Here is a 22462-nt window from a genome sequence, read left to right on the forward strand (position 1 = left end):
TCCTTGTTCCCCCTTGGTCAGGTCAAGAGCTGAGCAAACACACAGAGCTGATAGCCTCAGGCAGTTCATCGCCTATGGATCAACACCACTGCTTGCAGCCTCTCCTGCTTGCTGCTTCTCACCCCCTTCCCCCTCCCTCCCTCCATAAATATGACAAGCAGTGCTGCATTATGCAAACTTTTCTTCCATGGTGGAAACATCTGCATCTTGAATGCTCCTGCAGAAATGTCACTTGGGGAAATCGCTCTTCATTTTATGAGAAACCTCTCTTCCAAGCCCTCAGAGGGGCCAGGGGGGAGGGGACAGGGTTTGACACTAGTTCTGTGCTGTTTTTCAGGGATTTTGTGGAAGAATGTTGTGTCTGATTTTGTGGATTGTCAAAATGAAGCCAGATGGCAGTGGATTAAGTGTAATGCTGTTTTGTTGTTCTTGGGCTGGCGACTGCGCTTCCCCGTGAGCGAGGGAGCCCTCCCCGCACAGCAGCCCCAGCCCTGTGTGCCCCCGGCCATGAGGGCCCCTTCCCATGGGCTCCCGAAAATGCTGCCCTGGAGGGGGGTAGAGGGGAAACTTTCTTTTGGTGAGGACTGCTAATTGGAAACGGCTTCCTTGACATTTTTCATGCCTAGATTATTCACCAAGAGCCTGTTTGCTGCGCTTGCCATCCGACGAAATACAGGTATTTTCCAATTGTAGTAATGGGTTTGCTTGCTGAAGTGGAGTTGCTGGGTGAGCAGCTGAGCCAGTGCAGCCTAGTATCTTACAGTTTTGTATTTGGTAGCTGTATTTCCCGATGTTTAGAAAGGTGTGAGTTTAATTGAAGTGTTTCCCATGAGGCATTCAGGAATTTCAATCCTTTTGTTGATTCCTCACTGTACTTATGCTTCAGTCTTTCTCCCCATATGAATGCTTAGTGGGGTCTCTTTCCTCTATTACTCTGCCTTACTTTCTTTACATTTGTGGCACATAATATCTTTGTAATCACTATCCTTTGTCAAAGTTTAAGTAGTGGAAAAGGCCACTGGACTCAGAAGATGTAGAGGGCGGACGTGTAGACAGACACAGACAGACAAAGGTGTGATTCCATCAACTTTGTTTCCCTAAGAAATTGGGTTAAGGATAAATTCTTGATTAGGGAGATGATGAATTTAAAGCTGTGGTTCTGAGCATTTTCTTCTTTTTTATTTAAAGGTAGACACGCAGAAAACTTCCTCTTGCAAGAATTGTTCTCTATACTCTTTCCCCTTGTCTTGACACCTTTTTCTTTCCAAGATAACTTTTGACTGATTGGGTTACAGAGCAGTCCTGTCACTCATTCAGAGCCTAGTTAGGGCCACTCAAGCTCTGCACCCTGTGCTCAGCACCTACAGATCAGTAGCTTATGCAAACACCTGCAAAGGATGCTCTACATTTTTCCTTTCAGACTGCAGCATCACTTCAGCTGTAAGTTTAATACTTTTCCTTTCATTTACTCCTCCATGATCATTCATTGCAATTTCAGTTCGAACCAGCAGATTCTATTTTGCGATGAAACTGCATGTTCTCATGTAGACCACTAAGAGTCTGCTCAGGTTTTTTCATAAAGTCCTCAGGCCTGGAAAGCATTCTGACAAAAACCTGCTGCTTGGTAACACAGGAGTAGCCATAAACCAAGTCAGTGCTGCTGCCTTGTTGTGCTCTGTTCTGTTCTTTGCTAAAACAGCTTCTCAGCTGCTCAGGAATGTTTTTGAAAGTCAGGCATGCTTTGCAACTGTTCAGAACTTTTAACCTTTTTTCTGTAAGTCACCATCCCCTATCTTTTTTTGAAAGTTCATCTTTTAAGAATGTCTTTCATGTCGTGCACAGAGTCCTGTACAGATCCATGTAATGTTGAGTTGTTCTGGAATTTCTTGTGCAGATCTAGGCTCCTGATCTCAGCTGCTTAGCTTGCAAACTCTTTGATGTGCAGACTGTCTGTGTGGTTTGCACAGCACAGTCTACTCTGACAGTTTTTAGTAGGAGAAACTGGCAGAGAAGGGCTGCAATTAGGGTAATGCTATTATATTGCATGTTGTTGTAGTGTAGAGTATAGATAGCCCTAATCTAGTAACTGGCCCCAAAACATAATAAGTAATGGCAATTTTTATAGTTACCATTTATTACCAAGATGCTCAGAAAGGCTGCAGTTTCCTAATCTTCAGTCCAGTGACCTTAGAGATAATTTTTTTCTGATTCTTGAGGAGATACACTGGTGCTATAAAGGAAATTTTTCAGTGAATTTGCATCCTAATACTCATCTTGTAACCTCTGGATTTTACCTTCTGCCTTGGTGGTCCGGGGGGGGCAGCCCCAACATCAATTCTGAGTGTACTTTCATCTTCCTTGTACTACACTGCACAGTCTGGAAGGTATAAATTAGACATATTCAAGTATTTGACTAATGTACTGAGTCTATTTTCAGCAGAAAAGTCAGTAATTTTCTGTTAAGCAGAGGTGAGTTTGGATGTGCTTTTGTTTGTGTTTATTCTCAAAAGTATTTTTCATTTATAGTGTGAGCATCTCCCCCTCAAATTCTTCTCCTGTTTTCTTTACTGTATCCTGTTGTAATAGTCCCTTTGGAAGGTCTTTTAGAGAGTATTTTTTTACAGAGTCTGAAAACTTCCTTCCTGGCATTTGCATTCTCTCTTCAGATGTCAAAATCAAAGATAATGGTCCATTGCTGGTGTTTTGGGAAGGGAGGGGTAGGCAAGGGAGTTTACAGTCTCTATACACTCGTCAAGTCAACTTATTTTACGTGCAGTGTGAGGGACTTAGTGTGTACCAACAGTAGCTCACTGTTAGCCAGTACAAGAAGCAGACATTGAAATTCAAAGCAAGCATTTTGAAAATTGTCAGTATTTTCTGATCCATTTCCCCACATACAAAGCGAACAGATCTTCTAAGGAACTTTGTGAACGTGGTGCAAATCTAAATAGGAATGGCGATTCTGTCCAAAGGGCATGAATATAGACTTGTTCTGTCAGCACCAGGGATGCTCTGAACAACTGCTGCAGTCTGAAGCCTTTGAAAGATAATAGTAATGCCCTTCATTTACCCTCAGTGGTATCTCATCCAACGTACAGTGTCAGCACCAGCTCCCTAGCAAAGCAGCATGAGAGGTCAGTAGCAGGAAGCACAGGTATGTCATCATTGTCCTGTGGAGGTTTGGGTTCAACTCCTGCCATCATATCATACATAGGAATAGTTTGATGCCTTTGCTGTCCCACATCTGGAATATTTCAGCATATCTGGTCTTCAGAGGCCTAAAACTACAACAGAAAATGTTGCATCAGCATTATCAACAGAGATTCCAATAGATGAGCTGTAGTACAAGTGTGTGCCTGGGTTAGACCTTGATTTTCACATTTTCAGAAGTTAAACACACTCAATAGATATTCTTCAGAAATAATTATCCAAAAAAACCCCACACAAAATATTCAGAACATCACCAGATACTGAAAGCTGAGTTTATAGTTTTGTAATGAGTTTGGAAATAATTCTTATTTTCTCTATTTTTTAAGAGCTTTCTGTAGTTTTGCTGCAGACCAGAATACACTGAAAGGGGAAGTGCACTACAACAATGACCCAATAACAGGAGATTTCTAGAATCACAGAATATTCTGAGTTGGAAGGGACCCACAAGGATTATCAAGTACAACCCTTAAGTGAATAGCCCACACAGGTATCAAACTTACCACTTTGGTGTTATTAACACCATGCTTTGACCTGAGCTAATGAGTCAGCTAAATGGACTTCTGAATTTCTTTTAAATAGCTTTGTTGGAGTTGCCACTTTTAAAGTGTTTCCAATGTATAAAAACAAATGTTTTCTCAAGGAGAAATGATATTTGAAATGATACTAATATAATTTGAAATGATACTAAGCATTCACATTGTAGACCACAAACGAATTCAACACTACTACTACTAGTACTACTATTTCCTTTATGAACTGCTGAAATGTCATTCAATCTTCTGTTGAATTTTTTATATGTATGCTTTATATATAATGTGTTATACAGTTACATATTCATTTGTTATGGTTTTCAAAAATACACATCATCTGAATACACAGTGTAGAAAACAACAACAGTTAAACAGATCCTTTACTGCAGGGTAGAAAACAACTGTAGTTAAACAAACAGATGCCTACCAAAGTCAAGGACTCTTACTCTAGATTCATGACTGCTGTGAGCTTCAGAAGATTTTCCTACTTTTTGGATATTTAAGACCACTTTATCATTATAGGAGCAAGAGCTCTCCATTTCAGTAAGACATTCTCAGAGAGAGTTTTCTCCCAGTGTAATGCTTGCTATCAGTCTTTCATCTCCGTGTGAAAGCTTACCTGCTTTCACCAAACTTGTTTAATTGCTGTTGAAAGCCCCTGTCATCTGTAAGAAGTGCTTGAAATTCTTCCTCAAATCCAAAAGTCATTGTGGGTTCTTGGGACTGACAGGTACACAAGCACCATTACATGAGCTACTTAAAATATATTTTTTGTCTCATGGGAGGGCAGAAACCCATGAAAGGAGGGAGGCCTTGCTCTGCATGGGAAAGGTCAACAACCCAGTTGCTCCTCTATCCACTATTTTCAGGCCTTTGGCTTTGTAAGTAGAACAGTTAAGGACAGAGTAGCATTTGCTCATTTGAGTTTTAGGTTACCTTTCTGAGATAAAGACCTTCAATTATCACCCTCTCAGTTTGCAACAAGCATTGCTAACAAAGTTCTCTGTACATGTATAATATACTCTTCATTGGCCTGTGTGGCCATGTTCCTCACAACTTTTGTTTCTGGTATAATCTATACTCTATGGATTGCACTCTCCTTTCATTAAATAAATCAGCAATGCAGCAGTTAGCACGTGAGAGGAGTGTGCTTAGACTGATGCTCAGCTCACTTAGTGAAAGGTTATCTGCAAGATGTGCACTATTCCCTGTTTGCTGAGCTTGCTGGATCAGTACAGTGCCACAATCTCCAGGCAACAACGTGTTCAGATTCAACGTGCTGGGCTGCTCAGGAACCAGTGGTTGAGAAATTCTCACTGCCTTTTGAGGTGGCCCCTTTCTGTGTGCTCTTTCCCAGCAGCTACCTTTCATGGTTTGCTGTGTTGATATAATAAAACTTGCAGTGTGTGTGATCAAAGGAACCCTTGCATTCCTGAAGGCACACCATTCCTCCAGTTGTACCAATTAGTCCGGTAAAAGACACAACTTTTCTACATACAGAGAAGATGCCTTACCTCTTTGAGGCAAGAGCAGAGTGCCCATAGTGCCCATAGCATCCTGACTCAAATTTATGTCTTTGCAAGTTCTTGTTGTATTGATGGAAGTGACACACTTTGTAAAGCATGCCCTGTTTTTCTTAGCTGGATTGCACAGGCTTCAAACACTTCAAGGGACAATCCAGGGTTCAGTGCTGAGTTTTGTCCACTTATGAGAAGGCAGGTACCAGTGCAGTAACCAGGCAGATCCAAGAGGCCCATGGGCCCCCTGCCTGTTGCCAGAAGGTTTCTGCAGAACGTTCCAGTTTGTGCTGTGTGGAAAAAAAAGACATATAAGTGGGTAACTGTTAGACATGCACAGCTATTAAGGCATTTTTTTCTCCTGTGTGGAACACATCTGGGTCTCTTCAGAGAGTTTCCATGACTGGCTCAAGCCAGCACTGAGCCTTTTGGCTGCAAGGTGTTGCAAGTATTGCAGAAGACTGCAGTTCCTTGATAGGTTGTGCCTGTGTGGCCTATGTGGAGTACTTACACTGATATTAAAAATTTTACTTGCTGAATTATTTTGCAAGGCCACCTGCAAAAACATGACACTGATGCAGAAAGAATGATGCTGAGTGCCATTTTTTAAACAGTGCTGCAGAGATTGTATTCCAGCCAGCCCGTGTCAGCATTCCACAGGTCAGCACAAAATATCCATGTTGGTTTTGGACTGACTACATACCATGGAGCTAAACCCTGTACTGGCTTGTAATATATACAGTACTAAAAGATGGAGAGATTGAATAGGTGTGGCTGGGACAAAACATTCTGGCCCTTGGGAACTGCCACAACTGTATTTAAAGCAACTGCATGCAGAAGGGGGTTAAGAAAGTAAATGTGGTTCAGATTTTCCTTGTCAGGAACAAATTAAATCAGCATGGTAGAGGATCCAAAGAGAAATACATTTGGAAATGCTTATATGCTGAAGCTAGGAATCTGGGTAATAAGTAAGAGCAAGTAGAATTTATTAATTATCAAGATAGATTCAACTTAATTGTCTCATCAGGTTACAGTGCTAGAGGGCTCAATATGTTAGGATATTGTATAAGTTGTTTAAACAGACCAAGGGTGACAAAAGAAATTGTGCAAGGGCAATGACTGTCTATGACCTGGTGACAGATATCTGCCTTAGAACAGGGAAGTCCAGGATCTTAGGGAATGCAGCACAATAAATGTGCTGATAATCAAGGTTCAGCAGTCAGCAGAGGTGGGCAGAGGTAACATAAATCACTGAAATGAATCTAAGGACAGTTTGAGCTACTATTGCATGTGGGGAGGCAATTATGTAATTATGGGGACCTTTATTTGGCACACCTGCTGAAGGTTTCATTTAGGTACTGGTGAAACATCAATAGAATAGCTTTAAGTACTGGATGATTCTTCTGCAAAAAAAAGTTGTTAGACCTAGAGTGGAAGAATTCTCCTTTTAGGTAGCCTGATAGATAAAAGTTAATTGATCCACTAGACTGGAAATCAAGTGTTGTCTCAGGAAAAACTGATCATGACCTGGTTACATCTAATATGCCTGAAGAGAATATAGTTCCAAATCAGAATATACACACATGCTAATTTGAAAAGGCCAATTTCCCAAAGCTAAGGACCGCTCTTAATAAAACTGAATCAGCAGAGGCATGGAGGCATAAACAAAACTTAAAGTTTTTCAAGAGCTTACTAAATGGACAAAACATTACTAAGACAATATGTATAGCAAAAGAAGACAGAAAGTAGAAATGGACTTACTGTTCTGTATACATGTGTTTAAACAGGTATCAGTTTGTCCACATTTATGTGTATATAGGACTGCATAGGTATACATATCTACAGACACTTGTGTGGGCATGCAAACACAGTACGTACATATTTAAATAAACTGTGTGGCTGTGTATTGGGAAAATAGGCTATAAAAGGGAGATGAATATCCATTGATATATATATATATATTATTAAGTATGGAAATTACTAGTAACACTTAAACCAAAATCTACTCTTGGCAAGCAAATTGTGTTTTGAAGAGTCTTAAATTTACATAAGGAAAAACAAAGTAGCAATGATGTGGGCCAGGCAAGGGTTGTAGGTACTGAAACTGTTAACAAGATATGTATAGATGGCTGAAATGTTCAGAAAATATTTCTGGTTTATGTTTTGAAAGAAAAAATATGGTTTGTATATATCATGTGAGGAAGACAAATTCTTTTCCAGCCCATCTGCAACTAAAAGAATGTTAGACAACTCCTACTTTGAGGAATCAGCTTTAAGGCAGTAGCCTCTGTTATGTGAGCAGCTATGCATTCTATTTTTCTTTCTTAAATTGGCTGAGAAGTTTTCTGGCCCACTGATACGAACTTTTGATAAATTTGGGAACATTGGAGCAATCTACCAAGACTGAAGGCACGCTCATTTTTTTTTTTGCCAGTGCCCCAATGGCACAAACAGGATAATTCTGATACCAGCATGGCAGCCAGCCTGACCTCACTTCCACCAAAATAATAGAGAAGCTGATATGGGAGTTCAAGTATAAAAAACAGGACTACTGTTAATGGCAGCCAATGATGTTTTCACTGAATTCAGGTCTTGTCAGGTAAGCTTGGCTTGCTTCTTTAATGTAAGATTACCCAGCTGGTTAAAAAAGTAACTATAAGCCTAATGGAAAATAAAAGTCTTCAGTTTGTTATCCTACCATAATTTGATCAAAAATGTAGCATTTTGCATTCTTGTTTAAGAATATGTCAGGTGTCTAAGGGCTGGTGGATCAAAGGAATTGTTGCAAAATCACTCTAAAAAGAAATTTTTTTGTGAGATTCTATAGCCAGATCCAGACTCGGACGTCTTCTGGCAATGTTCACTACTTAGTCTTGCAGGAAAAATACTGAATTACTCACTGATTATGCATGGCACTAGAGAAAAGGGAATCTGAGTTGTCTCAAAAGTGGACTTCAGACTGAAAAAAGTGTGATTTAACGTGGTCAAGTGTAAAATTATAAACCTGGAAACTGAGAACATGTATCATATGAGACATATGGGGGAAACAGTTTCAGAAAAAAAATAGAGACTTTGGAAAGACTTTGTAGACCTTAATGGACAGCCCTAGAATGTAATCATAGCTCAATGGGAGGGCAAAGTATCTGGTGTGTCCCTTGAGTACGTGTGCAAAGGTCTGATTTTGTCTGTGTTTATTGTATGTATGCACATGGACAGGCTCATGGAATAGCATCAATCCCATCACAGGCAGCATTTTAAAACAGGATTTGAAATTGGATGAGAATGCAGGGAATAGCAAAAATCTTACATGAGGGCGAGCTAATACACCTGCTATATTGGCAGGTCTCTACCACAGCCTTTTTGTTCCACATGAAAAATAGATGAGGATGTTAGTACAAATATAACACATGTAGAGGTACAAAATACAGATACCAGCTCATTCATCTTCCCAGGAAATGCATAACATTATTGCCAACTGATGGCAATAATCTGGGGTAGTGTCATCAAATTAGCAATAAATTATCCACGTGTTTTTCCATGTATGCACAATTAATTGCTAGAATTAGATACCAAAGAGACCAGTGGACTCCCCACCTTTTGGTTCTTCTCACCAGAGCAAACTGCCTTTCTAGAAAGATTCCTTATAGGATTAAACCCAGGCAGTGGGTTCCACAAAGGGATAGAGCAGAGGGTATGTGCAGCTGGTGACATGCAAGGAGTCAGACAAGATGACCTCCATCTCTCAACAAATATTGAACTCTTCAGGTATAAGCCTGGAAAATTAATTCAAGAGTGGACTGAACACACTGTGTATTTGTACATGCTTAAAGTACAGAAGTTTCATTCCACATTAAAGCATTTCCTTTACTGGGTCTAACAAAGTATGGGAGAATTCATGAGATGCTCTTTATTCCAGAGACTTCTTTGATAATTAGGAGCAAGTCACTTAATTTCTGTGCCTTGATTTGCCCACTTCTAGAGAATGAATCCCATCTTTCCTCAATTCCTCTCTTCATGCTGGAGAGACCTCTGGGAGGAACTGCATAAATGTATTCTTCCAAAAAGATACAAATAACCTGAAAACTCGGTTAAGGCACAGGACTGATGTTTCAAATAGATCAGAGAGCTTTCACCCTGCAGAAGGTACTCATGTTACCTTGGTCAGCAATCCATCTGTACTGTGAACCTTGATGAGATAAATATAATTGTCCTCGGGTTGCTTATGTAACGAGCTTGCTTTGCAATTTAACTAATGAATGTGGTGAGAGACCAGATTAATCTTCTAACTTCAAGAATTTTTCACAATGGGAAACATATAGTGCCTCCCTATCTGTAATATTGTCCTCTCCCTACAGCCAGAGTGATTTGGCCACTTGAATGTTTCTTTTGCTTATGTATGTAAAGCTCATGTATTCACAGATTTTTTTTTCTGGAAGAGGTGGAAGGACCCCAAGATTCCTTGAGGTTTTAGAGCTGGGTCTGTGGCTTTCCAAGTCAAGGCCATTCCTCGGGGATGCCATACAGGCTCTTGGGTGGGATGATTTTAGTTGCTGGTATGGTACAAGTTGCTGGTTTGGGATTTTTCCCAGTAGGGCCATATTTCATCCTATGCTCTCTTGGTCTCTGAAAGCAGTCCATTTCAGAAAAATAGTAGTCTGGTACTATTGTTGGTTCATTAATTGAGGTCAAGAGATTAAAATAATCTTGATATTTTAATTTCCTCATTATGCTCTTGTTTTCCTTCACGGGAGCCATCTAGAAAATGTAAAGATACTGGATACAGAAGATCCAGTAAATGCTTATGACAAATGAAACATGACTTCCCAGAGTAACATACACTTTGTAAGAGCTTTGCCAACTGTAAATTATACCAAGTGGGTCAATTTTGGAAGTCAACTTCTTAGTTAAACTGTCACTCTACAGAATTGCTATTTAATATTGGTGATTAATGACTGCAGAGTCCAGTCTAATTTCCAAGCAGACTGTCACTGGCACTCAGTAATCAGCAGAGTCCAGAGTACAAGTGCTTGGCAATCCTTTTATGTTTTGTGATCCAATTCAGGTTGCTAATTTTCCACAGAGAGGAAACAAGAGAGGGAAGTGATATGAAAATGCTGGCCTGAATGCTGGAGTTGTGTCTACACCTGATTATTCCCCTCCTAGGGTTTTTTCCCATTCTTCTGTATGCCTCTACAAGCTGAGGTGCAATCCCATGGGAGAACATTGGATGTGCATGTGTCCCCTGCCATTTGGAGGTCAGGAGAGACAGTTTCATCTGGGGGACTCCAAACTCCTCCTGTCTCATCGTCCCCACCACTCTGAGGTGTGACCCACAGCTCTTGCTGCTCCTTTTCTGGCATCATTCCTTCTCACTGCTGTTCCACTGAGTCAGAGGGCCAGCCAGGTCCACCTGTCCCCTTTGTCCTGGTTTCCATCCCATGTCCATCCACGGGGGTCTGGGGCAAGGGTGTATTTTACCATTGTGGGTACATCATAGAATCCCCAAGGAATCTCTAGTGCTGTTGAGTACTTGAAAGAGACAGTATGGCTCAGGCCCCTGCCAGAGCTGTGTGGGCAGGAATGTAACATGCTCTGGAGAAAGCTCTTTTATTTCCTTCTTTGTAAGCAGTGTGCTGCCTGGCCTGGACCAGGGACTGGGAGAAAGTGGTCAGTGGCAGGCAAAGAGCTGACCTGACCCCTGCCTCTTCTGCCCTGGTTTCATGGGGCTTCACAGGAGGATGCACAGGCCTGTGTGTCTGCAGGACACAGTGATCTTTTCAACCCAACACAGATGACATCCATTACAGTATTATCAACTAACATTGATTACTACAGTTACCCCTAAAGTGACGTGACTAATCTTCTAATGTAGCTTGCACACTGTGTACTGCCAATGCTTTCAATGTATGCTGAAATCATTTAGTAATTCATTGAAGTAAAATCATTGAAGTAAATGAGTAAGTCTAATACAATAAAGTTTATAGAATATTGTCCTTCTGGAAATAATTTCAGCAGTAGTGAAGTACAGAATATCTGCAACTTGAAATGTTTGTCCTTATACCTGTATTTGCACAGCTTGAGATACAAGTACAAATTTATTTTAAAATTAAACAGCTAAATATGTAAAATATTTTGCTCCCAGTGTATGAATCTATACCAGGAAATTAGAAGTTTATCAAACAGGTGTCAATGCACCAGTCAGATCTATGATACCCTGTCATTTTGGTACCAATTAATGAATTGTAGCAGGAAAATGATCTCACTTTTTTGTGATGTTGGTGACGAAAATCTGCTGTAGGCAAAGGAGGGAACTGATAAATAATACAGTACACAGACTTTAGTTTAAAGGAGGTTCTTCTATGTTCCTTCCCAGCAGATGAAAGACAGGTTCAGCTAGGATCTTCCATCAACAGGTACCAAAGATCTCACCAGCAATTTGGTTCTGAGCCAATAAATAACTCACCTTCTAGGAAAATAATTTGCCTGGTATAGATAAAGAAGTATAAATGTAATTCCAGAGTGAAGAATTTGGACAGGAATGAGTGCCCAAGAGGGCTGTTTGTGTGAGCAGGAGAGCAGAGAGCCTTTTGTTTCTCTGAGAGCAGAGACTTACAGAATTTGAGTGGAAAGGAAAACAGGAAAGCATATCATGAGATAGGAAAGGCAATTTAAGCAATTCAGTAACATTAGCGTGAGAACAAATGAGTTTGAGCTGGCCCTTAGTCTGGAAACTTAGAAAAGCCTCCCAGCAGTGGGAGGGAGGGCAAACTTGGCTAGTTGCTAGGATGGAAATTAAGTCTGTAACTGAGCATCTGATGTGGTCACCTGTGACAACAGGGCTCTGGGCTTCCTAATCTGGGGCGAGCAGCCTCAGAGAGACCTCCCATGTGAGGAAGGATTTAAACACAGGCTTTATTCTGTGGGGATGTATTTGCTAATGTTTAAGCTTCTGTAGCTTAAGCATGTTTTTAAAAGTACATTTCATATGCACAGTTCAATTTTGCACACGGCTGACGCATGAGGCTTGCATATCTGGCCTTGTGACTGCCATGGACATCTGGTCCCGTGCGGGCCGTGTCTCTCCATTCTGCACCCATCCTGGGGGAAGAGCAGCAGCTGCACAGTGCCCCAGATCCAGCACAGCACTGCCTGGGTTTGGAACAACTGTACACTGGCAGGCTGGCTTGGCAGGAACCCATCCCGGGTTTTCTTGAGCAACTTGGAGCTGAGGTGCTGTGCTGTCAGGGCAGAAAAGGCAAATACTGCTGCGAGGAAGCATCCATCCAGCCAAGGGTATGGCTGTCACACTTGCTGGTAGGACTTGACCTGTCCCTTGATGATTTCTTAAAATAAATATTTAACAAGGGATTTTATAGTCACAAATAACAAGCATGCTTTTAAAACGTTTGAAGGGAAACAAACTTGTGTAAGAATAAATTGGAGGCCAAGACCTGGTAGCCATAGATGTTTATATTGAAGGTTGGGGATTTCCTCCCGCCTGTTTTCATGGTACACTGCAGTTGCTTGATTCAAGTCCATCCCCAAAGCTGCCTTGCTGCCTGAATAACACTTCCTTCCTTAGGAGAAAATGCTTAAGATGGCTGAAGTAATTGCATTTATTAGTGATTCATGTAGTTGGAAGATGAGGGTTTCTTTTAGTCTATTGAAAATATTTTTTGAAAAAAAGATCTTTTTTGCTGCTGCTGTTTTTTCATTCAGCTGTTGCATCACAGTGCAGCAGCATGACACCTTATCTTCAGTACAACATTTTTTCCCTTTCCTGGGTGCTTTTTAAACTGAAAATTACTGGGTAAGAGGGTCTAATGCAGTCTTAATTTTGCAATGTTCAGAAAATTAACAGAGCTTGTATTTTCAGACAGCTGATTCTGGAGTTTACAAATTGCTTTTACGCGGTTTAAGTGTTCAGCACCAAGTATACAGGAACAAGCTGAAGAATCAGATTCCAAACTATAGATTCTGGGTTAGTACTTGTGGACCCATTTTCTTTTTCAAAGGGGAAAGCCAACATGAATCTTCTGTCTTGAAGCGGTTTTTAGGATGGTCCACTTGTATTTGTTAAATTTAAGCCATGTTGATTGTCAGGTTAAAAGAAGAAAAGAAATGCAAGGACGAACCTGACTGAAAATGAACTTTGGTATATGCCGGAAAGAAAAGTAAAAGCTTCAAGTTACAGTATTGTATGAGCAACCTGCACACGCTTATCTGCCTGCAGGAGACAAGACCGGGAGGGCGTGGCCTTTTAAACCTTAAATTGCTCAGGTTTATGCAATTCAGCTTTTCTGTGCCTTCTGTCATGCCACAGGCTTCGCCGTCTGACGCGGGCAGCAGCGCTGTGTGCCTGCAGCTGGGCCTGAGCCCAGGCCCTGCCCAGCCATGCCAGCCCCTGCCTGCTGATTCTACACCTGCACCACGCCCTGCAGTGCATGAGAGACGCGGCAAAGCCACACACGTGAGTTGAAAGGCTTGTATCTTCCTTTGCCCTGCTCCTGCTTTTCCCCTTGAGCTTGGTGTGAGTTCTTCCAGAGGAGCAAAGGTGCAAAAAATGCTCTGGTAAACAAACCAGCCCTGTTTAGTGGTGGGGGAGTGGGTCCAAATCTCAGCCTGCACACTCTAGAGTGCCATGCAGCCAGGCAGTGATAAATATCTACTGTGTCTGTCATTAATGATTCAGCTTCCCCATAGCCTAATGTAGAGTTTGCTTTATATAACATATCCGTAGGTTGCTGTTCTTCCTGGTAGGCACTGTTAAAATACTACTTACATACATACATGCTGGTAGGCAAAAACACTGTTTAGTTCATAGCCTTTTTGTTAGCTAGATGTGCTTGGGTTTCTGTCCTCCCTGTTGCTAAGAAGGTCTATTTCTTCAGTAAAGTGTGTTGAAATCCAAACAATTGTTTGTGGAGAGGTGCCATTTGTACTGCAGCTGCTTTAGCCCATCGCTTTATTAATCCTCTGGAAACCCATTTCTTCCCCTCCCCCAGGTTAAAACCCACAAAGTCTCACTGCAGCTGTAGGAGGTAAATTGAGGCTACATTCACCACTGCTGTATCTTCCTGCTTAATTTTATGCATAGAACTGCAGCTGAGGTGAGGAAAAAAAAGAGAACTTGATTTCGTTTTTAGCTTTAGCTCATGCTCTTCTCACTTAAGCTTACACTCAGTTCTTTACTCAAAACATCTTGTAATTCAGTACCAGTATATGCAGCAGTTGCAAACCTGTGAATATATGTGAATAGGCATACCTTCTTATAAGTTTTATTTCTACCATAAGACTGATTTTTCCTGTGAGAACGTGTATATTCTCAGTGCCAACTCAGAACCCAGAACAGCAATGAGGGTACGTGGACATCCTCACCCACCAGAATGTATACTCTGAGTACTCAGTAGACAAGAGGTCCAAGTACATAAATCAGAAGGACCTGTTCACATGTTTAAACTTCTTAATGTTTTGGATTGTTTTTAATGACCAGGGATGGACTGCTTGCATCAAGCTCTCAGCCACTTTTACATCTGCCAAAGAAAAGCACAAAAACCAGAAAAGGTGCATATTAGACTTGTATGTCGTGTTCTTCTATGATGCCTGATAACTAGGAAAGGGCTCCTTCAACAGCAGGAAAAACAGGATAACCTTAGGTGACTGTACTGGGCACCATGCAAGGCACTTGCTTTCCCAAAATCTATTGTAGAAATGGAGCTCCCACTGCCCAAATACTTTTCATTTGCTCATTCAGGTTCATGCAGAACAACATCAAGGCAGTTCCATCACTTCATTGAAACAGCAGTGTCTCTTATCTGCTGTTGTTGGAAAAGCACAAATGCTGACCTGCAAATAAAAGCCAGAAATCACTGTCAGGAATTTGGAAAGCTGCTGATGTGTGAGGAGTTGTATCCTCAATACTCCCATCTAGTTTCCTAAGACTGAAAGTTATTCTTAAGGAAGTGATCTCTTACTAATTTGCTATTTTATTCTTCCACCCCAAACCTCAGAGCCTACGTGTATTTTCCAAAGATATAAATTGAATCAATCTGGGAAAGCTTGTCTCATTGTTGTCTTATCCTTGCCCCCTGAAAATACTCTCCCACTGCTAATTTCTCTTCCTTCTTTGTGGTCCCGTAGAAGTGTCCTCCCCTTTGCTCACATGGGCTCTGCTTTTGTAAGGGGGTTCCAAGCCCATGTGTTTGAACATTAACTGCATCAGGACTTTGTTGTAGCCTAGAGTTGGAAAGAGGAATGTTCCTGGCTCTGAGTTGTGATCATCTACTAGAAAAGAAAATTGAATTGTGTTTTGGAAGAAGTTTGAATGTGCTGGCGTCTTCCCTAGCATAGCTTTTCTTTAGTAAAATGGAAATAAATTTTGCATGCAGGATGAGATGATAGATTAGCTCCATTTCACTGCAAACCAGGAAATCAAGCAGCATTGTTTCCAGAAGGAAAGTAAATTAATACAGGCTTTCAAATGTAGAGAGTCTCCTCAAGGCTGGCTGCTGGAGGGGAAGCATTTTGGTATTTCTGGAGATGTCAGCCTTGCCTGCAGGGCTGGGTGCTGCCACCTGGCTCCTCTCACTGTCAGGGCAGAGGGAGGCCTGTGGCTGATTTGGAGGGACTCTGTGGCCAGTCTAGGGGGCACATGGTCCCTCATGGGGGGACACTGGTGTCCTGCAATGCAGTCTGACTGAGCACTTGTTTGCAGTTCTTTCACAGAAATTAGAAGCTGGGATAGACCCATATGCAGTTGATCTTTCCAAGGCTTTCCCTAAAGGCTCAACCTGAATCTGCAAAAGCAAGCATTATCTGAATCATGGGATTCAAAAGGATTCAGCACAGAAGACAAACTTTCACCTTCAATACATTTTCAGGGAATGGTTAGTTGGCAGTTCCTGTTGTGTACAACTGCTTCCTGCTGTGTACTGTTCTCATCCCAATGAGTAAAAATCAATTCCTCCTTTATAAGGAGCTAAATACTCAAACTTCCTATCTGTCTAGCTGCTCATGGAATCTCATTTGTCCTCCAGTTTCATTTTAATACACCCACAAGATTCTTACTGAAACAAAGACTCTTAATAAAATAAATGGGTTTTATCTGCCAGAAATTTCTTATTAAGGAATGCTTCCTATTTCTCTGTCTGGATTGGTATATCTTTCAGAAAATGGCTTGTTTGAAAGCAGATAAATTTTGATTGATTTTAGATATAATTCCTGTCTACTTTTTGCTTATCTTTTCCCTAACCTTTTGTTTTCTATGCTTACAGCTGCATGGTATAGATTGTGTTGAAATGCTGATGTTAAAAAAGTATAGGTGATCCTATTATCTTATTTTATTTTCTACTACAAAGCTGATTTTGTACTATATATTTCATAGTATCAGTTCTCACAGGATTTTACAAGTAGAACCCAGTGCTGGAAAGTATAGCTTTGGGTTCTCATAGTTTCAGTCTGAGAACTCATCTAATCACACTACTGCTATTTAAAATAATATCTCAGTTTAGATCCAGTCAAAAAGGGTCTGAGGCACTGAAATAAATATGACTTGTAGGAGGAATTTCAAAGAATTAAAAAATCCCCTTGCCTGCCTGCACACAGCAAATAACATCTGATTGTGAGAAAGGATGCAGGAAGCAGGACAATTTGAGCATGTAATTCCTAATTGGTTTCTCATCACGGGGCTAAACAGCACACAATTGGTTTTCATACCCACAGAACCGGTTCTGGAAGCAGATATTAACTCAGCCACAGACGTAACTATCTTTCCCAGGCTGGTGTCCCTTGTGTGTCCTGGCTGACAGAACCTTAGTAAGCCTGTTGTTGTTAAGGGGAATATTACAAGGCCATCAGCAACACATGCATGTTAATTAGTAATGGGCTTTGGGGGAGTTCCCATGAGGCCCCAATTAAAGCAGTGATGAATCAAGTCCAGTGAGTAGTACCACACTCAGGGATGTTGTTTCCCAGCACTGAGCAGATGAAGACAGAACCAGGCTTTACAGGATGTGTTTTGGTGGCTAAGGGTTTGGTCACTATAAAAAACAAAATTTACTTGCTGAGACTTTTGTTGGGTAGGGAGCTTAGTCATTATCCTGCTACAAAAAAAAAAAAATAAAATACCCTGGAACAGAAACTATTGCACAGCCTCATCTAGAAAGATCTGCTTCCACTCCTGCTTGAATACTTTAGGTTTCCCCAGTTCTTTCCATTTTAAACAGAGCTATAAGCTCTACTGCACACCTGACTCCCAAATGAGCAATAGGGACTACCAGCAGATATAATGGGCGCTGTCCGCACTACTTTGTAAGAGAGGTCTGTTCAAGAGCCAAAATGTAACTTGTGTCAGCCCCAGAAAACTGATAGTCAGACCACAGTAACTGGGCTGCTGGGTTCAGCCTCTTCAGTGTCCAGTATATCTCCCTCTTCCCAAGAGTACATTTTTCTTAAATGTGATATTCAGTACTCAGCAGTGTACAAAATTGTAAGGTCATCAACGTTTCTTTCCCTTGTCCACCAGAATTTCTATTTATGGCTGCATCTTTTTGAAGGCTGCCCCTAGGCTGTACCACTCCTCTAAGTTGTTGAAATTTACTTGCTGATTACCTTACCAGGGCTTATGCCCTCCTTTATCCAGGGTCCTGAGTGGGACTGGCCCCCAGCAGTTGTGACCCTGGGACTGAGTGGCAAGGAATGCCTTCAGATTGTGCTATTTTAAACAGCAGTGTCACTGTGCAATGCAGTTCTTCAATAGGGACCATTTTTTCTGCTTAGGATTTGTTTATTTCGTCATTTTTGTGGACCCAAGTAGTAGGAGGAGGAAAGAATAAGATACAAGTATAATTTAAGTTATAGACATTTACAGACCTATAATTTTAATTGTATATAGTATATAATATTTAACAATTTTCATTATTTAATAATGTATAATATAATAATTACATCTAAATCATAGTACGGGAGTTAGGTGAAACATAAATAAACTTGAGATACAGATGATTACATCCTTGTTCCACTGAATTTGCTTAATTTTTCCTTTGAGTGCAATGAGCCAAAAGTTTTAACCCAGGCATTTGCTTCTATTTTTTAGACAAGTTGCTCTGGGGAGCCAACTGCTCCAAGTTGCTGCTGTTCCCCCTGCGGCGGGTGTATGTCCATAAAGCAGAGAATGCAATCCTAGAAGTCAGGAGTTTGTGAGGGCTTTCCCTCAGATAGGGATAAGAGCATCTCTGTGGTCACCTTGCTGCACAAGGATTCCTGTGACAGAATCTGGGCACTGGCCCCACAGGCATGGGAGCAGCCAGCTGCCCCTTCCCCTGCTCACCTAACCAAGTAGGTGCTTCTAACTATGCTGGTTGCTTCTAAAAAAAGGTCCCCACAGGGTGTTGTGAGAACTCATTAAGCAGTTTGCCAAGTATTAAGAAACTCCTGGATCAGAGAAGCAGTTGTAAAGGCACAGTGTAATTAAAGCACAGTTTACTTTATTATGTGTTATTAGCAGGGTTATCCATCACATGCTCTGTGCTTTGTAGTTATTAAATGTTATCTCGTGGTCACATGTGAGGAGATGCTGTGTGGTCTGAGGGTGGCAGGTACCATGGCGTGGGAGCCAGGCTGAGGTGTAAGGTTTCAGTGTCCTGAGGGGAAGAAGTCTTCCACTTCTCTTTTGCTCCCTCTTCATCTGCCCTTTCTTCTCTCCCCTCTCTGGGAGAGTAGTAGCATCACCCACCTTCCTCGCTGACCCACTTGGGGCCCTGGGAGAGGAGATTAGATTTACTGTGAAGCTGTATTAAGTTAAGATTTTCACAATCCCATGCAATTTACTCTGCCTATTGTATTTTTATTTTAAAGGTAAGTAGGGCAGCCTGCACAGAGCACACGTGGTCTACAGTGCCCATCGCAGAGACACAGCAGACACACCTGCAGCAGGGACCAGGGATGCTCTCCCTCATGCAGTTTGCATGCTGTACCTGTTCCTGGCCTACCAGCATCTTAGAAGGCAGCTGGGACTCATTTGTCCAGCCACAAAAATACAGTTCTGTCATCTGCTCAAATGGCTGAAAGCAAGCTTGAGGTATTTGTGAGGCTGCCAGTGTTGGCAAAGCCAGCCGGAGCAATCAGCCAAATCGGAGTGGAGGTGCACCTTTTGTTACATAACTAGCCATGTCATTTTGTAATTTACAATGTGAAATGCCAATGGCATTTATTATGTCAATTAGGATGAGCATATGTTTAGGAAGCCCTTGAGGAGTCAATCATAATTGCTCACATAGCCCTGCTTCCACCACATGATTGACTTCCTTTGAGCAGGTAGACTGTGTGCCTTTGGGAAGCAGTTACCCACAGCCTGCCCATTTTGCTACAACTCATCTTCGCTCTTGGAGTCTGAGCTTTTAGTTCTGGCATAAGTCTGGGCTTACTGAGCTTTGAAAAGAGCAAGAAACAGAAGTTACTACCTTAACCATCAGTATTTGACAACTAGAGGCATGCCAGCAACAAGTCTTCTTGGAAGTATTACTTTCTACTGAGGTGAGTTCATTCCTCGGACATTTTCCTTATGGTAAGGAATACTTAACCTGACAGATATGTACTGTCTTACTCAGATCTTCTCTTCACTCAGATCTTGTCCAGCTGTTCCTAATATTGTCAGTACTTCTGGGCTGATTTTTTTATTTTATTTTAACGTGCTGAGTAAAGTTTTGTATCCATGAAATCATCAGCAAGAGCAATCCAGGTTTGCGTGGGCATGTGAGAGACAGACAAAACAGCCAAATATATTTCCATACATACCCAACAGGCATTTCAGCTACATAATTCCACAACAAAAAACTTTTTCCAACATTGGTTAATTCTGTAAATTCCAGCATGAGCCACAGAGAAGAGAATTCTTTTCAAACAGTCTGGTTCTGGTTTTAGAAGTTACTTTGTGTGCAGGCACAGTATGACATTGCTGTTGGGTCTCACAGCTTGAGCTACAACTTAAAAAGTTGGGGTTATTCACCTACTGTACTGTACCAATGGATTTTTCTATTCAGTTGGAAATGCCTTTCATCACTAAAGGCTCTGCAAAGTACTTTGATTGTTATAAGTTCTAAGACTTTTTGACTATTAATAACTTTGGAAAAACAGCTGTCTTAAAACTGGGGCCAGGCAGAGGAGAGGTTTTGGAGCTCCTGTTTGTTGTCTCAGACACATTCTGTACTGATGTGCTGAACTTTTAAATACAATTATTTTCCTCTAAGAGGCAGTTATAACAGTCTTTCCTATCATCTTAAAAGTCAAGATGAATTCTTACCTGCTAAAATGATATCTCCAGGATTCACAACTCTCCTCCAGCTACTGGCTTTTTACCTGAAGGTATGTATCTTGCCCTTGCCCATAACAAATCTCCATCTAATTACACATCAGGCAGAAAAAAAATGTTGTGATTCTTCTTTAGTCAGAATAGATTTAAAAATAAGTGGAAAAGCAGGGAAAAAAAGAGAGAGTAGACTATACATAGGAGGAATTCTGGTCAGAAGGCATGATGATAAGATTTTGGGCACCTTAATGTTTTATAAACTTCCTTCAAATAAGGTTTCAAGTCTAGGCAAACTGATTCACCCCTTTGGCCTTTAGTGCAGCTATGCCAAGATTGGTGCAAATTATTCCATGATATTTTATAACCAGGTCTTTGAAATGTGAATCACTGCCTTTTTTAATCTAAAATACTGTATAATACATATTATTGAAGTGTGGATCACTCTATAATGTTTTCCACAACTGTTGTATAGCACCACCTTGGAAAGTAAAGTCAGTGTAATCTATGAAAAACTTCAGTTTGAGAGAAGCAGTTGGTACAAGCCATGGTAATGGGAAACCTGGGAGGCTGTTACAAGGGAAGACGCTTTGATGAAAGGTAGGAACTCAAAACAGTTACCATTTTACTAATGACAAATAGTTTTCTAAAAGCATTCAACCTCATACTTCATTATAAAACCATGAATATTAAATAAGTGATGTGATCTTGCAACCCAGATTCTGGGAGGAGCAGTAAGCTCACAGCTAACCCTGCATAACTGGAGGACTGTTGTTCTTTTGCTTGAGAGGGTGAGGGAGAACCTCTGCTTCCTCCTAGCCATGAGCCACTCATCTCCCCAGGGAGGGTGAGCCACTAGATGGGGACAATGCCCACATCTAACCTGCCCACATCTAGCCAGTGGCAGTTGGGCTGAGGCTTCATTAAAGAGCTAATTCTGTAACTGTGCAAGCTGTTCAGCCTCCTAGCAATTTGATGTGCATATTTTTTAACACAGACAGACAAGATGGCAGTCTCCAAGCCCTCTGCAAAGATGCTGATTATCAAGGAAGGCAGGTATTGGCTGCAGCATGCTCACAGCTAGTGTGGTGAAAGGAAGGCCAGGTAAAAGCATCTCTGGAAGAATAAGGAGCCCCTACCCTTACCTGGCAGCTGTGAATGCTGCTGTGGCAGGGTGGTTTCCTTACATGCCTGTGGACCAGCCCCTTTGGCCATCCACTGTCTTACTGACCCACATAAATGGATGGCTGTGAGTCACTCAGAGATGCACATTTGTAGGAGATAAGAGCCCATGCTGGGGGTGGGGGAGGGATGCAGAATGACTTTGCTATCAAAATTTAGCTAAGAAGAGCACAACAGCTCTGTCAGTAGAGCCTCTGAATCCCACGGGTTGCACAACAGAGAAACAGGGTGTGAAAAGGTATCTGTTTTAATCTGCAGATACAGGATTTGTTATACATGTGCTCTGGGTGTGTATAAAACAGGAACATTAATAAAAGGTGTCCCTTAAACACAGAGAGAAAACCAAGCTACCATACCAACTATTTGTCAATCTTACTCTGCTATTTAGAATCCATTTCCTTCATACATGCTGGCCACTCTTACCATTGGCTGAAGATTTCATTACCACCAAGCTGTACTACTTCAGAATGAACTACTGCTCTGCAGCTCATCTGTTTTGCTCCTCTGTTTTCCAGTGATGCCTGCTCACTGCCTTATCTTTCTCCATTTGTGATTTAAGCCAGCAGCTGCTCTTCCAGGCTCCATGTCACTGTTTTTCTGGCCTTTAGGCATTGGTTTTATTCTTTCTGTGATAGCCACTTCCACAATCTTAATTGTTTTTCCCTTAGCTTTTGTTACTCATTTTCTGCTACCTGAAGTTTCTCCCATTTTGTGCTGTGCTA

General features: G+C 41.4%; 1 protein-coding gene across 1 annotated transcript in view; it reads left to right on the forward strand.

The window, feature by feature from the left end:
* Window positions 1–22462, forward strand: part of LNX1 (ligand of numb-protein X 1) — a 119445-nt gene that overhangs the window by 27802 nt on the left and 69181 nt on the right. The window contains exon 2 of the mRNA XM_077177538.1: window positions 13581–13727. The gene's annotated coding sequence lies outside the window, so the exon portion shown is untranslated. The remainder of the gene's footprint in view (window positions 1–13580; window positions 13728–22462) is intronic.

This window comes from Agelaius phoeniceus, chromosome 4 (genome assembly GCF_051311805.1).
Source record: "Agelaius phoeniceus isolate bAgePho1 chromosome 4, bAgePho1.hap1, whole genome shotgun sequence".
Taxonomy (NCBI): domain Eukaryota; kingdom Metazoa; phylum Chordata; class Aves; order Passeriformes; family Icteridae; genus Agelaius; species Agelaius phoeniceus.